At 36.1% G+C, this 12531-nt stretch overlaps 1 protein-coding gene across 2 annotated transcripts in view; it reads right to left on the bottom strand.

The window, feature by feature from the left end:
• Positions 1-12531, bottom strand: part of SGCZ (sarcoglycan zeta) — a 377760-nt gene that overhangs the window by 151525 nt on the left and 213704 nt on the right. The window lies entirely within an intron of this gene.

Here is a 12531-nt window from a genome sequence, read left to right as displayed (position 1 = left end):
TGGAATTTTCTCATGAATTGACTGAATGTATGATCTTGACAAATAAAAGCCACACTTCTAAGTGTTTAGCTTTGTTGTTTATAAAATCAGATAAATTTTACCTGCCCAGTATTTATTCAGAGAAGGGTCTCTGATGTGTTTACATACATATGTAAATATAGATGGGGCTTCCCTGGTGGCTCAGTGATGAAGAATCTGCCTGCAATGAAGGAGACTCAGGAGATGTGGGTTCAAGCCCTGGGTGGGGAAAATCCCCTGGAGGAGTGCATGGCCACCCGCTCCAGTATTCTTGCCTGGAGAATCCCATGGACAGAGGAGCCTGGTGGGCTTCAATCCATAGGATCACAAAGAGTTGGAAACGACTGAAGTGGCTGAGCATACACACATGCATGTACAGATAAAAGACAGAGAGGGAAATTGCATATGTTTTTTTTTGTTTTCACACTTTAATTTTCTTACTTATCTACCCATTGTTCCATTGGGACATTTTTCTCCTCGAGAGAAAATATGATTCACAAAATCCTAACCTATACCTGGTGCCTCTGTCGCTCCAGTTTCACTCAACTGTGATTCACTTAGAGACCTCTGACCATTTCCTCACCGGCTGCTCCCTTGCTTGTCCTCCAGTGTTATTCTTAATTGAGATACTATCTTCCAAAGACCTGTGGATATTTCCATCAAAACATCTCTCTGCAAACTCAAGCTTCACCTGTTGCAAACTAATGCTATTTTTGTTAAGAAATGCACTGAAACACTGACCTTAATATTTTTCTCTCTGCCTCAAATTAATTCTGTATATAACTGCCAGCATCTTATTCCTAAATAAAATTCTAAGTCACTTAAATGTTCAAAAACTACTTAATGGCTCTTTATCTTTCAGTGAGTAAAATCCAGATTCTTGACTCATATTCACAGAGACAGCTTCAGCCCTGATTGTATTTTTACTTTGATTATGTGCTCAACTCTCCCTCTGTCTAGCATGCTTTTTAGATCTGTCACTTTAGAAAACACCATCAAAGGTCATTACCTCTATGAGGTATTCAAAGGCCACTTTTGTCTGAAATATAATAACTTGGGAAGTGAAATTTTTAAATATCAAGTTGAACAACCTTATTTAAAATATCCAAGCATATTTTAGAATCAGCTTCTGCAAGGAATATTATCAGTCAGTTAAGTTCAGTTACTCAGTCATGTCTGACTCTTTGCAACATATAATATAAGGAATATAATATAATATAACACAACATATAATATAACATTATAATGATATAATATAATAATATATAGTATAAGGCATATTATACCTTAATATTTTCTCAAATTAACTAAAATGCAAAGCCATAACAAGAAGTATTATATAAGGTAAACTAATTGTTGTGCATGCCTGCTAAGTCGTGTCTGACTCTTTGAGACCCTATGGACTGTAGCCTGCTAGGCTCCTCTGTCCATGGGACTCTCCAGGCAAGAATACTGGAGTGGGTGGCCATGCCCTCTTCCAGGGGATCTTCCCGACTTAGGGACTGAACCTGTGTCTCTTACGTCTCCTGCATTGGCAGGCAGGTTCTTTAACCACTAGCACTACCTGGGAAGCCCAAGGTAAACCAAATTTGCTAAAACATATATGAGAAGAATAACTTAAATACAGAAGATAGACATATTTGAAAAATAAAATGGAATCTTTGCTTATCTCACACAAAAATAAAATATCAAGATTATAAATTCTACATATTAAAAAGGACATGAGTTTGTTTAAAAACCAGTAATATACACACTTACAAGATCCTGGATATTCAACAAGCTAGAAGTCCTCTATAATAAACTCTAAATACTCATATGGAAAACCAAGCATTGCTTCAGTGAATAACGAGCCAGTAGATTTATAGAAGTGCTAAACTAAATTTATATGCTCTAAAGATATATGTATTTTTGTTCAAACTAAACACCTCTAAAAACATTCCAGTGAAGCAGAACACATCAACAGTGACATCCTGAAACATCAGAGTTCTCTTATCAGTAAAAATAATGGGATAACTAATCACATTAGGTAGCAAAATATCAATGAATATAGTATTTCATTCTAAAATAAAAAAGTAGAGATTCATACTCAATTCATTATTGACTCAATCATTTTTATTAATTACAAAAATATTACACTGTTACTTTTTATCACTAGAATGATACACGGAGTTGCATTATAGCTACACTGGTGACAGAAATTATTCCCTTAGTTGGCGAAAGAGTTATAGTTATTTTTTAAACAAATAACGATATTTCTAAGGCAGTAAAAATCCCATTTCTACTCTAATTATCATTTATTATTTTACAAATTTATTCTTAGTATTTTTCTGAAATACTACAATGAAAATGACAATTCATATAGTCTGGTATACTTCTAACATGGTTTTACATTTGTGAAGAAAGAAATAGAAAATCATAAGGTCCCCTGTAAATGATGCTGCAAATCATTTTCAAATGAAAATAATAGGTGCATTTTTATATCAGAAAAAGAACTAAAATATATGTATCTCATAATTATGTGGCTCTGCATCCCATTGCTATGGTAATATATCATCCTTCTTGGGATTTATTTTACTTCCTGAAAAAGTGGCTAAAGTATTTAATAAATGTTCTCTATGGCCACAGTTTCAAACTTTAGGGTTATTTTAACTGGGTTAAATGAAAATTGTAGCCATCAGTTATAATTCTGGAAATAGCACACCTATTTTCACATTAATTATAGACATAATTTGGTTATATTAGAGCAGTAAGACATTGTCTGATTAAAAAAATAAAAGACAATCAAATTTCAGAGATTTGTAGCCTCAGTGAAATGATCAATTAATGGCAATTTAGGGAAGATAAACTGTGGTGGTTACATCAAAATCTATAATATTCATTAAATCAAGTGCTGAGACAAACAGCACATATAAGACATTATAATAATCTATTCTAGCTTAGGGTGCTTTGTTGTATTAAGAGTCTAGATAAAATAGATTGGACACATATCTTATCTGCTGGTGCTTAATATAATATAAAGCCAAGCTATAAATCTTCAGAGGGAACTCAATGTCAACAAATAATCCACTAATATTACTATCATAAGGACAACATAATCACATAAATTCAAAGAGATGAGTAATGATTAGCATGATAGATGCCTTATAAATCATAGTAATGTCACATAGTATTACATTTGCTGATTTGATCATAGGAGCCAACATTTTAAGTATTTATATTGCTTATTTTAAAATTTCAGGAAAGATTCAGTGCCCTAAAACCAAGGCTTTCTAAATAACTCAAATAAACAGGTTGTCCATATCTTCAAATGGTACTCAAAGTTCTGCCATAAAGAAAAAATTACAAAAATCTAGGATTTTTACCTGATTTTAAGTGGAAAAAAAAAAATCCACCTCCTTAAGCTTGATTAACAAATTTGACCTTTTAAACAAGAGCATGAGTGCACAATTTAATTATTCATAGAAAGTGCTACTGATAAACTTCAAGATAAAACATACTAAAGGTATTAAATGTAAATCAAAACCACAATGAGGTACCATTTCACGCCATTCAGAATGGCTGCCATCCAAAAGTCTACAAGCAATAAATGCTGGAGAGGGTGTGGAGAAGAGGGAACGCTCCTACACTGTTGGTGGGAATGCAAACCAGTACAGCCGCTATGGAGAACAGTGTGGAGATTCCTTAAAAAACTGGAAATAGAACTGCCATATGACCCAGCAATCCCACTGCTGGGCATACACACCAAGGAAACCAGACTTGAAAGAGACACGTGTACCCCAATGTTCATCGCAGCACTGTTTACAATAGCTAGGACATGGAAACAACCTAGATGTCCATCAGCAGATGAATGGATAAGCAAGCTGTGGTACATATACACAATGGGAGATTACTCAGCCATTAAAAAGAATACATTTGAATCAGTTCTAATGAGGTGGATGAAACTGGAGCCTATTATACAGAGTGAAGTAAGCCAGAAAGAAAAACACCAATACAGTATACTAATACATACATATGGAATTTAAAAAGATGGTAACGATGACCCTATATGCGAGACAGCAAAAGAGACACAGATGTATAGAACAGTCTTCGGGACTCTGTGGGAGAGGGCAAGGGTGGGATGATTTGGGAGAATGGCATTGAAACATGTAAATTATCATATGCGAAACGAATTGCCAGTCCAGGTTTGATGTGTGATGCAGGGTGCTTGGGGCTGGTGCACTGGGATGACCCAGAGGGATGGGATGGGGAGGGAGGTGGGAGGGGGGTTCAGGATGGGGAATACATGTACACCCGTGGTGGATTCATGTCAATGTATGGCAAAACCAATACAATATTGTAAAGTAAAAATTAATTAATTAATTAAAATAATTAAAAAATTAAATTAAAAAAATAAAGTTATTAGGACTTTTCTGATGTCTCAGAAGGTAAAGAATCTTCCTGCAATGCAGGAGATTTGGAACTGTGGTACTGGAGAAGACTGTTGAGAGTCCCTCAGACAGCAAGGAGATCAAAGCAATTAATCCTAAAGGAAATCAACTCTGAATATTCACTGGAAGGACTGGTACTGAAGCTGAATTTCCAATACTTTGGCCACCAGATGCAAAGAGCCAACTCATTGGAAAAGACCCTGATGCTGGGAAAGATTGAAGGCAAAAGGAGAAGAGGGTGGTAGAAGATGATATGGTTGGACAGCATTATTGACTTAATGGACATGAACTCCAGCAAACACCAGGAGATAGTGAAGGACAGGAAGGAAGGCCTGCCATGCTGCAGTTCATGGGGTCACAAAGAGTCTGAACAGTCACTTAGCGACTGAACAATAACAAAAATAAAGTTATTCAGACAAGAAATAATGATAGCCTTGCATTTGTTTGCAACATGCATGTGTGCTTAGTCGCTCAGTTGTGTCCGATTATTTGTGACCCCGTGGACTGTAGCCCACCAGGCTCCTCTGTCCGTGGGATTCTCCAAGCATGAATGCTGAATGGCTGCCCTCCTCCAGAGATCTTCCTAACCCAGGGATCAAACCAGTGTCTCACGTCTCCTGCATTGTCAGGCAGCTTCTTCACCACTGGCACCCCCTAGGAAGCCCCTAAAGCGGTCACAAACTCACCACAAGCAGGAGTTTAGGAAGCATCTGCACATGTCTCGGCTGCCCTCTCTTGCTGCTGGGAACCATTTGTCACCATGAGGTCAAGCGGGGACTAACCTCCCACAGGAGGAGAGTCCCCATAGTATATATCTCAGCTCTCATAGCCAGTCAAGATACTCCTGTGAGGACATTCGAGATTATCCAATCCCAGGCTGGCTAGTTAGTACAAACGAGAAAAACAGTCTAGTGTTTTGTAAGCACAATTTTGAAGGAAATAATAAAAACATAGGGTTTCCCAGATGGCACTAGTGGTAAAGAACCCACCTGCCATACCAGTGAAGGAGACATAAAGAGACTCGGGTTCGATCCCTGGGTCAGGAAGATCCCCTGGAGCGGGGCATGGCAACCCACTACAGTATTTGTGCCTAGAGAATCCCATGGACAGAGGAGCCTGGTGGGCTACCATAGGGTCACAAAGAGTTGGACACGACTGAAATGACTCAGCACGCACACATGGTTCTGTCCTATTAAGTTTGGAGCAAAAGGTTTTTATTTGTAGCAAAAGTTAGCTAGATGAGTCTTCATTGTTGCTTTTACATACTTATTTTCCATATCTATCATAACAACAAAAACACATAGTCCATAAAATATTAAAGCAAAACAAGTTAGATGTGATAACATTATAGAATGACATAAAATTTTTAGTCAAAACTAATAGTTTCTATGCTTCCCCATAGCAATTATGTACCTATCCATTCATCACATGAGTTTTGAAATAATATACAAGGTTAGATGTTTGACTGACTAGCTAATTAAACCATATTCCAAATAAAATATAAAACATTTTAACAATTTAGATCAAATTTTCTACAAATGTCTTTTACTATATTGGATGATCTCTCAAGTTCTCTCTTTGATAATCTCTGTTATCTAGCATGGTCAGGAATATTTTGATTCTAAATTCCTGATTTACTTTGTGATGGTCAAAATAAGTCAATATGGCAGAAGTGTGGTAAGTTGAGTGAAATGCAACATAGGATGTTTATTGCAAATCATAAACAGATGAAGAGAACAAGAATGCTGTGGTGTTGTATCAGTGCTGATTTTTTAAAAAAAGCAGTAAGTGAACATATTTGCATAAATTATGTTAAATTCCTCTTTTCCTACTTCAGGATACAATAAAAATATGGTAATTTGCACTGTAAGATTGAAATGAAACTTAGAAAAAGAATAGAAGAAAGGGAAACAAGCAGGTATTAAATCACTTTTTTAATCTTCCACAAGTACACAGGATAAAAGATGAAAAGATGACATAGCTTTATAGTAGCATGTTTTAATAATTCACATCCCAAATACTCTTTAGAAAGAAATGAAATGGCAGATAGTTACTAATTGCACATAAAATAAATGGAACAGGAATATTTTCACTACTTTGCATTTCAGGAAATAAGAAAGATAAGAGAGAAAATTTATGAATTGAACAAATATTCTATCAGGGCAATAAAATAACAGTGCTAAAATAGCTTTAAGTTTACTACTTACAACTAGAATATAAGTAGGAATGAAATAGTGAATATGGGACTCAAAAATATGGCATTTAATTAGCTATTCTTATTGTCTCTTATCTTATTTTCTATTCATTCAAATTTTATTTTCAAAAGATAGGAATATTCTATTTTTTTAAAATTTTTAGTGGAGTTGATTGGTTTTACAATGTTGTGTGTTAATTTCAGGTGTACAACAAAGTAAATTATCTGTATATTAGCTGTGTATATACATATATCCACTCTTTTTAATTTTTTTTAGATTCTTTTTCTCATATAGGCCACTGCAGAGTGCTGAGTAGAGTTCCCCATGCCTTATCGTAGGTCCTTTTTATTTATCTATCTTATGTAATAGTGTGTACACGTCAATTTCAGTCTCCCAATTTATCCCTCCCTCCCATTCCCTGCTAACCATAAGTTTGTTTTCTACATTTGTGACTCTACGTCTGTTTTGCAAATACATTCATTGGTATCCCCCCCCCCCCCCGTTTTTTTAAGATTCCATGTATAAGTGATATCACAATATTTGTCTTTTTCTCTGACTTACTTAACTCAGTATGGACCCTCTAGGTCCATCTATGCTACTGCAAATGGCACTGTTTTGTTCTTTTTTAGGGCTGAGTTAAAAAAATAAATTCCTTTGTATATATGTAGATCTTCTTTATCCACTCCTCTATACATGGACATTTAGGTTATTTGCATGTCCTGGCTATTCTATCAAATTTTATGATGAATATTTTTGTAACCTGGTTAACAACCAGAAGTCTAACAAGTTGTGGTAGTGGTAAAGAAACCATCTGCCAATGCAGGGGACATAAGAGACGTGGGTTTGATTCCTGAGTTGGGAAGATCCCCTGGAGGAGGAAATGGTGATTCACTCCAGTATTCTTGCCTGGAGAATCCCAGGGACAGAGGACCCCAGTGGGCTACAGTTCATGGGGTTGCAAAGAGTTGGACAGGACTGAAGTGCTGCAGTAGCAGCAATAACAACCAGAAACATGCAATTCAGCATCAGACTGGTGTCATAGTCAAAAAAACTGCCCAACAGAACAAAGTAAAGTTTAGAAGCTCGGTTTATTTGTATATCTTAATATCTATGAAAAAAAAATATGAATTTTTTTCTGTCCCATCTTTTTTTACAGAATCTGAAAAACATCTCTAGTCCTTCCTACATTTTCATTTTCTCTCTTTTTCTTATCCTTTCCTAAACTACAGAGGTTGACCTAAACTTTATTTAGAAAAAAATACTCTGTTCACTTTAGGTTTGTAACTAAGGATAAAAGACAAAATCACAAGATTCTCTTTGACAGTGAGAACAGTGTTAAAACTAGAACCCTGAACTGAATTAAAATTATTATCCTATGACATGTGCAAGTTGTAATAATTTAAAAACACAAAGGACTAAGTTTGAATTGTCTCCTGTCCTTACATTTAACTCCATTATCTGATGGAAATACTCTTAACGAAATGATGGGCATTTTTTCATCCACTTTTTTTCTTATAGAAAAATATTCTCATAGATGAAAGAATTTTTTTGGTGGTTACTTTTGAAAGGGTGGGAAAGAGAAAAGGAGGATGGACAGGAGATCAAGAAGGACTCAGTGTAATAATAAAATAAATCTAAATAATAGGATATCTAATATTTCATTTAGGTTTCCCTGGTGGTTCAGTGGTAAAGAATCTGCCTGTCAATGTGGAAGACACAGGGTCAGGAAGAGCCCCTGGGGAAGGAAATGGCAATCCACTTCAGCATTCTTGTCTGGGCAATGTCATGGATAGAGGAGCCTGGTGTGCTACAGTCTATGGAGTCACAAAAGAGTTGGACATGACTTAGTGACCAAATAACAACAAATATTTCATTTAAAATGATTTGCATACCACAATATATATGTTCAGACTCCTTAAGACATTAGTGAAATCTTTATAGAAGAAAAAAATGATATGTGAATATATGTGTAAGCTATAGAGAGTTAAGAAAGTGGGAACATCCAGGAAATGACTGAGATCCATATATGGGTAGATGTCACAGCAAAGGAAAAGAACTGTCATATAACACGAAAGTGAAAGTCGCTCCGCCATGTCCAACTCTTTGTGGCCCCATGGACTATACAGTCCATGAAACTCTCCAGACCAGAATACTGGAGTGGGTAGCTTTCCCTTCTCCAGGGGATCTTCCCGACCCAGGAATCGAATCAGGGTCTCCTGCATTGTAGGTGGATCCTTTACCAACTGAGCTGTGAGGGAAGTCCAAATGAATGGTGACAGAAACTGGAAACCAAAGGACTTAAGCTCCCTGGAAATCAACAGAAATTTTATGACTATAATTGGATCATCCATAGGATATGGAACAAGTGTTGAAGACTAAACTGAAAAACTGTTGGAACTAATCAACAGATTCAATAAAGTTGCAGGATACAAATTTCTTAAGTTTCTAAATAGCAAGGTGATCAAAGGCAACATATGGATTCATTGTAATGAAAATGTTGCTTAGCAAAGATAAAATCAGTGAAGCCAAAATTACACTGAATGTAATTTTTCTTTCTTTTCTTAATCCCTGGGAATCTCAGGATCTTGATGTATCTTTGTAGTTTGTAATAAAGATTACATATTTTGTCACAGATATGCTTACTTAAAGCAAGTTCTGATTTATAGGAGACTGCTTATTACTTCAAAAAAGAGATTTCAAATGTTATGGAGATGGAAAATTAATGAGAAGAGATTATACCATAAATATTTCAATTTTTCTTATTAATGTAAATCAAAGAAAAATCAGAGATGTGTGGTGGAAACATGTGAAAATGCAAAATCGTGACAATAATAAATTATAAGTTTTTACAGTGAAGACGAAGCTTACCATATAAAATATAGACAGCAAAGTAGTTATAGTATTTGTGATTGGATTTTATTTTGATAGCTCTACAGAGCAGGATGAGACTAAACATGGTTAAAACCACTGTTGTTTGTGCTATAAGGCAAGAGTACCAAGGTTTTACAGATTCCTATCACTGATCAGCAGACTCTATGCCTGTTTGCTTTATATTGCTTTTTTTTTTTTTTTGGTAATATTTTATTTGCTGGAACAATCTCATATCACAAATCATTTATAAACCATCAATCCAGCTAATAACAATATCTCATTTGTAATAATTAACAGTAATGAAGTTCATTATTGATACTGAGTATTTCTTTTTATTTGCTTATTATTACTTTTAGGCTCTGCTGGGTCTGTGTTGCTGCACGGGCTTTTTTCTAGTTGTGGCAAGTGGGGCTTACTTTCTAGCTACTGTGTGCAACCTTCTCATTGTGACCCCATGGACTGCAGCCCGCTAGGCTCAATTGCTGGTAATGAATCCGCCTGCCAATGCAGGAGACTTGGGTTTAGTGCCTGGGTCGGGAAGACCCCCTGGGGGAGGAAACAGCAACCCACTCCAGTATTCTTGCCAGAAGAATCCCAAGGACAGAGGAGCCTTGAGGCTACAGTCCATGGGTTCTCAAAGACTCCAACATGACTGAGCGTCTGAGCACACCGCACAGTGGTAAGTGAATTTGGAAAAATGGGAAGTAGTAGCTACAGGGTCATTCCTGGACTGATGAAATTTAGGAACAATGGCATTTGAAATCTGAGAGTCTGGAAACAGATCTCCGTGCATCTGTACCCCATGCATAGTTCTGCAACACCCACAATGGTATGCCTGCCTGCGTCTGAGACTGTTGCCTTATAAAATTCCTCAACCAAATTGTTCTACTCAGTGTTTCCTGAAAAACCTTTGTCTTCTATAAATTATTTTCTTGCTCATAAAGTTATCTAATTTGGAATCGAAATTTTAATCACCCTTCAAAGGCAGCTCTCCTGCTTTAATATGGAAGCATACTAGTTTGATACATGGTTAGTGATTTAGTGTGGAGGACCCAATTTAAAGTAAAAATATCATCACTAAGATTGTTTCCATACATAGTTCCTAGGCCTGACCTCTCAGGACAAGGAACTACAAAATAAAAAGCATTGTGCTTCCATTTTTTTCAAGGTTTGCTATCTCATTACCTCACATCTTTTCTAGGGGAAGAAGTAAGCGTAGGGCAAGTATTCCTCTATGTGTATATGTTTGGTGGAGAATAAGATGGGACACTGTAGGTAATTGGTTTGTTTGTTTATACAAACAACTGAATCTGAAGTAATGAAAGAATCTTCATGTCTTTGGAGGGCTTCTGCAGTGTGTGAGAGAAAACATCAGTGAAAAGACAATAACATCATTTTTGGAAACAATATATGGTAACTAGTACTCCTTTTAGACCCTTTCCACACTTTTTTTTTAAAATCCATGAACTACTGCATTTATAGAACCAAGCTCACCTACACTTATATATCTGGCAACATCAAACTGTGTCCTAGCTTAACAAGGATTTCCTACCATGGCATTTTTTGTCTTATTTTTAAACAAGGTTCACTTTGTTCAAATTATTCATATACTTTCGTCTGTGGGTCTAGATCAGCACGCCAAACACAGAAATAGAAATGTAGATTTCCTGAATAATATGTAAAAACTTATTTTGAAGAATATTATGAATTGTTTTTAAAAATTTTTTATCCTGGTAAAAAAGAAAATTTTTTTCTTATTTTGGACAATAAGACACATTTAAATCAGTTTAGTGTATCTTCTGATATATTAAATGTTTTAATTTTCCTTTCAAATAAAATTTTTCAGTGGTCAAATCAGACTATTTACAGAGCTACCTAATAAATATTCTTCCTTTAATCTGAAATAATTTTTACTTTTATGAATTGTTTAAAAGCAAGAATCAGAATGGAGAATTTAGGTTTGAGACATAGTATTAAGATTTTTCTTTGCGCAGTTTGAGACAGCTAAATTGCCATTTGCAGATGAAGACAATATCTCCTCCTGTTTAGCAGTATGAATTAAGTAAGTTAATATGTATTGACTTTGAATGCAGAGTTCCAAAGAATAGCAAGGAGAGATAAGAAAGTCTTCCTCAGTGATCAATGCAAAGAAATAGAGGAAAACAACAGAATGGGAAAGACTAGAGATCTCTTCAAGAAAATTAGAGATGCCAAGGGAACATTTCATGAAAAGATGGGCTCGATAAAGGACAGAAATGGTATGGGCCTAACAGAAGCAGAAGATATTAAGAAGAGGTGGCAAGAATACACAGAAGAACTGTACAAAAAACATCTTCACGGCCCAGATAATCACAATGGTGTGATCACTCACCTAGAGCCAGACATCCTGGAATGTGAAGTCAAGTGGGTCTTAGAAAGCATCACTACGAACAAAGCTAGTAGAGGTGATGGGATTCCAGTTGAGCTATTTCAAATCCTGAAATATAATGCTGTGAAAGTGCTGCACTCAATATGCCAGCAAATTTGGAAAACTCAACAGTGGCCACAGGACTGGAAAAGGTCAGTTTTCATTCCAATCACAAAGAAAGGCAATGCCAAAAAATGCTCAAACTACCACACAATTGCATTCATCTCACACGCTAGTAAAGTAATGCTCAAAATTCTACAAGCCAGGCTTCAGCAATATGTGAACCGTGAACTTCCAGATGTTCAAGCCCATTTTAGAAAAGGCAGAGGAACCAGAGATCAAATTGCCAACATCTGCTGGATCATCAAAAAAGCAAGAGAGTTCCAGAAAAACACCTACACTGCTTTATTGACTACGCCAAAGCCTTTGACTGTGTGGATCACAATAAACTGTGGAAAATTCTGAAAGAGATGGGAATACCACACCCCCTGACCTGCCTCTTGAGAAACCTACATGCAGGTCAGGAAGCAACAGTTCAGAACTGGACATGGAACAACAGACTGGTTCCAAACAGGAAAAGGAGTACGTCAGGGCTGTATATTGTCAGCCTGCT

The sequence above is a fragment of the Dama dama genome, chromosome 32, assembly GCF_033118175.1.
Source record: "Dama dama isolate Ldn47 chromosome 32, ASM3311817v1, whole genome shotgun sequence".
Lineage (NCBI taxonomy): Eukaryota > Metazoa > Chordata > Mammalia > Artiodactyla > Cervidae > Dama > Dama dama.
This window is presented reverse-complemented; position numbering and strand designations above follow the sequence as displayed.